This window comes from Phalaenopsis equestris, unplaced genomic scaffold, assembly GCF_001263595.1.
Source record: "Phalaenopsis equestris unplaced genomic scaffold, ASM126359v1 Scaffold001312, whole genome shotgun sequence".
Taxonomy (NCBI): domain Eukaryota; kingdom Viridiplantae; phylum Streptophyta; class Magnoliopsida; order Asparagales; family Orchidaceae; genus Phalaenopsis; species Phalaenopsis equestris.
The window spans coordinates 243336-249133 of record NW_018165751.1 but is presented as its reverse complement, the minus strand read 5'-3'; positions in this window follow the sequence as shown (position 1 = coordinate 249133).

The following is a 5798-nucleotide window of genomic DNA, read 5'->3' as shown; positions in this document are numbered from 1 at the left end:
GGAAGAGCGAATTCTTGTAGTTGAAGATATGCGGATCAACTTGCCTTTCTTTAGGCAACAATCGTACCAACGCCTAGTCCAAGAAGGGATGCAATACATCCACTTGGGGCTTATTATGATCAGAATTCATACACTACATAGGCGTGATGCTGGGACAACTGCTCTAATTGTCCTTAGAGACACTAGATGGCGTTTCGATGTGTCTATCATTGGAACCATGGAAATAGATTTGTCCAAAGGAACTCAGCTCGTGTATATTGTTATCATTTACGCTTTAATAAATAATAGTTATTTACTGAGTTTGATTTTTAAACTTATCCATTGATATTTTCATATAACAAGTTCATTCAGTTACTAGTAGGACCATCTACACTAAAGCAGACTTTCCAGATTTAGATTTTCTTTTGGTATTTTTCAATATCGCATGAGTTGTTGTATCTTCTTTATGGAATACTAGTAGTTGTTTTCTTATTTTCATTTTAGTTTCTTTTAGTTGTATCTCTATTTATGGAATAAAATTTTGAGTTCTTATTTCTTTTTATTATTACTTGCACATTCTTTTTCTATTAAGAATACAAAATAGGTTCAATTCTTTTTATCACGCCCTGTGTTGTTGAGTTTTACCACCTACATGTAAGGGAATTTTTGCTGTATGGAGGACTCTGGCGGTATAAGTGAACATAAATGGGCATGCAAGAAGAGAAATGACTGCACAGGAGAACAAGAGAGGTCTTGTAACTGACAAGAAGAGTGGCAACAACAAGGAAGAGATTTTTGGTGGGTCTGCAAGCCATAATAAGAGATTGTGGGGTTCCGGCAGCAGGGTAAACTCGGGTTTGTTTAAGGGCTATAGCCGACGCAGACGACACGTTGAAATTGGTGGATGCTTTGAACTATGTTGTGGAAGCTTCTGACAGTGCAGTCAAACAGAGTCGACTTGCTATTCAAACGAAGTAGACTGGTGATATTGACAAGCGATTTAGATGATGATATGCAAACGACGCATACGACATAAATGAATGAATGATTGGGACAACCGATTCGAATGGCGAGTGCAGGAACAATGCTAATCATTATCATATGCGTCGTCAGATGAACACAAACAGACGAAGGATGCAAGCGAGCAATACAGTCAAAGTTGGTCAATGAAATTTGCCATAATCTCTTCAAAATTGAGCCTAGAGTTCCGATACCATGTTGAAAATAGGTATGGGGAGGAAAAAATACTTCATTCAATTATGCACATGTAGGGTATCAATATATAAAGAAATCAATCCCTCATAATTTACAAACTTACCGAATATATATAGTCTAAATTGGAAATGGAAATAATTCTGAAATAGAAAATAAAGAAACATAAAATGGGAAGGGTATAAAACTAAAACGAGGTGTTTTTAAAGATGTCCCCAATTAAATATTTTCATGATTTTGATCAGAGGAGCCGAATTTCACAGCTTTTGACAATAATGATCGATCCAATCGTCGTAATACTAGATTCTAACAAAGTCCACTTTGTTAGAGGGGCCGGGCTTTTTTCATATATTAATTACATCAGCCCATATAAGCCCCTATTTTTTATTGACTTGAGCTAAAGTTGTTCCAAACATTTTGGCCACGTGCCCTTCAAATGCTCTTCCAAATCTACTCATTGCCAGAAAGAAGGGATGCTGTATAAAGGAAGATTTACATGCATGCCACTCAGTTCTTATGTATCGACATTTGTAAATTTTTACATATATATGCCACATTAACAATGCATGAGAAGGTGTATTTAATTTTTTAGAAGTTAAAAAGGTGATATTTTGGAGTGATATGAAAGATTTTGGTGGCATAAATGTAAGAAGTAAAATTTAAGTGTCAGATACGTACAAACAAAAGAATTGGGTGGTACGTATGTAAATGCCCCAAAAAAGTTTCAACTACCGTAATAACCTTATCCACAAATCGGAGAACTGTCCTCACCTTATGTGTTCTGGATTCTCTCTTGAAAGAATGACGCCTAAAGTTCTTAATTTTAGCATGTTAGGACTCATAGAAAGAACCATCAATTGATCATTGCTATCCTCAAGAACATATTACTTGCTGCATTTGCTAAGGAAAGTGGGAGTAGAAGCTTCTCGATAATAGAGTTTATGTAGAATTTAAGCTAATGAGGTAAATAAAACTCATACTCATCCACCTCATATTATTTTTGCGAGAGAGAATCTCACCCCCAGCTGCAATGCCTAATGATATTGTGTTGGTTAAAACATTAATAAATTGGTTTGAGATTCGTCAATCTTCATCAAATCAAGGGACTTGATGGACAATCTCTTATGGCATGCTCTAAAAAGTCCAGCCAACCACTCTAAATAATTATAGCCAATAACGAGAATAGGCTTCTTGAGGGAATCAGTAATTTAGAAGGGCTGATTACCCTTGTGATTATGTTGCGGGCCAATTTGAAGCACAATGCAAAGCAAATTCATTTCATAGTCCTTTCTTTATGCATTCAGAGCGAGAGTTTTAACTTCTCGCTTGTACACGAAATTCCCAATCGAGTTTATAAGCACTATTTTTATGGGGGACCTAGTGCAATTTGAGCTCTAGCAATAAGGACATTACAATTTGTCAGTGAATCATTAAGGCCCATAATTGAATTAAGGTACAAATTCAATTATAACATAAGAGGACGGTCCCACTTGAACATGTTAGATTGCCTCCCCTTTAATAGGTAATTATCTAACAAAACTTAGTTATGAGAAAATTTTGACGTTTTTGCATGGAATTCGTTGAATATGGTTGAATAGACATGAGCCTGGCAAACCTCAGATTAAAATTCAACCAAATTTTAAACCAATCACATGGAAGAAAAGATTCATGGTTGACTGAGCAAAATTGTCTGAGAGGAGGTCAATAAACTCCTAGAGATAATTGATCTCAAAGGTTTAGTAGTTAGATTAGATCTCCAGTGTTATGAGAGATAAGAAAGCAATAATAAATGGAGGTTATGGATCAACTTCATCAATCTCAATCAGGAATTCCCTAAAAGATTATCTACCGTCTATCTATTGTAGATACTCTTGTCAACTTGATAGTTGTTATTGATCTTGATGTTTTTTTTCATTAACACTACCATATTCAAATGTACTAAGATGATCATAGAAAACTAGGTTTATAACAGAAATGAAGGAACCTTATATTATAGAATTATGCCATTTGTCACTCACATGCAGATTATGTATGATGTCCTCCACTTTCAAAGGGGGAAGAATTGTGGAGTGTATATTGATGACCTCTCGGTGAAAGCCTCTCGGGTGTCTTTTCACGGACCTCTTGAAAACTTCATTAGCATTAAGAAAATATAATATGTGCCTGTACTCCAGCACGTCTATCTTTTGAATACTCTAAAAAAATGTTCTTTATTTACCTCATCTAACTGAAAGGAGTTTAGTCCCAACAATATAAGAACGTGTCTCGAGACTACCATTTAATGTAAAGCCAGGGAGATTCATCAACTTATTGATAGATTTATGAGTCTCAACCAATGCATCTCTCTTTTGAGATAAAAGTGTGAACCTTTTATCAAAGTCTTTAAAAAACTATCTTTTCCTGCAAACTAAACCTTGTGAGAGTTCCTCCTAAGGTGACATTATTCACGACAGACAATAATAATGAATAGAGATGAAACTTCTTAACAAGCGGCAAAAGATTGCATATAATCTTTATAAGAGTCATATTACAGATTGTGGATGTTGACAAGGGAAGTATTAAAACAATTCAAGCTGCATTCCTGTCTTTGTTTCTTGCAGAGACTTGATATAAAAGGTGAGAGATTTCCGGAGCTTGGACTTCAATCAAAGGACTACTTGGAGTTGAATTGGATTAGAGCTGCACTATCTATTACAGGTTACCCTTATGCCGTACCTCTAAAGAAACTAATGGCCAGACATCATCACAAAGCTCATTCCTAATGTGCAGAGCGACGTGATTTTTAGATGGCTTCTTCAGGGATAATAATACCCTTTTCTAGTAACAGATCCATTCGATGGAAGAAATTTGCATAATTTTGCGGGTTATTTAGAGGCTTTTGTGTGGGGTGAGAAATATTTAAAGGGAAATTTTAGGAAGTTGACATATGTGAAGGCTAAAGTTGATCCTCAAAATTTATTTTTAAAAATTTAAATTGTTCAGAAAACTAAAACAAATCTAAAAAAAAGTTCCATCTCTACTCTTACTAGATAGGTAAGTTTGTTTAATTCAGATTATGTGCTCAAGAAGTATTCTTGCTAAGTGCTTGAAGTCTTCTTCTATCATCCTTGTTACGGAAAAGTTGTACATCTTTCTATCCAATCTCTTCTTCATCTTTCATTGCTCTTTTCATGTTCTTCATCACTTGGGAGCTATTTGGTTGGTGGAGTTCAAGTGTATTGTATTTTAAAATTGTAAGTGTTTAGAAAAGAAAACAAATTAAAAGTATTAATTTGAAGAATTAGAGACACTCTAGTTAGTTGATTTTTGTCGCATTCTATGTATACCTCATTTGAAAGAATTTTGAGGCCGCAATGTGAGAAAGAACTTTGTGACTACCATTGACCTTGCAACATCTTGCAATTCTACCTTCAGCTGTGCGACATCACCTTCTTGAAATTGCTAGATCTATTCACCTTCAACTTCTACAACCCCACCTAACACAACACTCACCGAATGATCAGTTTTTGTCTCAAGCCTTCATGACTCCTTCATCTACACCCTTCTCCCTTCTCGGTGACTATGACGGCCTCACCCCCCTTTCCAAACAATGTGGCCCTAGCATAGAGAGAGAGAGAGAGAGAGAGAGAGAGAGAGAGAGAGTTTATTTGTTGTTTAATTTCATTGAAACCATAGAAATTTTTTTTTCATTATATTTTGGATTCACTCAACCAGTTAAAATTGTGAGAATTTCTTATTTTTTATGTTTTTTTTTTTTTTTTGGAACAGATCCAACCAAGCAACCCCCTTGTCAATAGAATAGAAACAGAGTTAAAAGTTATTTTAGCTATTTGATTAGACGAATGCAAAGTGCCCTAAACCTACTTGACTAAGGCGCAGCACGATTTCTTCTCTAAAATTAACTGACAGCTGTACATATTCTGAAATAGTTATCTTTAGCATTTTATTTTTATCCTATATAGATATTCTGAAATGGTTTTACTGGACATTTACAGGAGGATGTACCTTGGTGTATGATTTTTGTTGATGATATACTTCTCGTGGATAAGACGAGAGAAAAAGCAAAACTCCCAGGAAAAACTTGAATTATGGAGGTCTACATTGGAGTCTCAAGGCCTTCATTTGAGTAGAAATAAAATTGAATACATGGAATGTAATTTTAGTGGTAGTAGCTCTAGTGACAGTCGTTTAACTTTGGGTGATCAAAATTTTAAAAGGTGTGAACGATTTAGATATCTCGGGTCTGTTGTTCAAAGCGATGGTGATATAGATGGGAATGTTAATAGTAGAATTCAAGTTGGTTGGTTGAAGTGGAGGAATGCTTCGGGCCTTTTGTGTGATAGAAAAGTACCGCTAAGACTGAAAGGAAAATTTTATAAGACGGTGGTGAGACCTGCAATGCTCTATGGCGCTGAATGTTGGCCTTTAAAAGAGAAGCATAATAATAAGTTAAGTGTTGCCGAGATAAGAATGATTAGGTGGATGATTGGTTTTACACTTAGAGACAAAATGTTAAATGAATATATCTGTAATAGGGTTGGTGTAGCTCCTGTGACAGACAAAATTAGAGAAAGTCGTCTTAGATGGTTTGGTCATATTAAACGTCG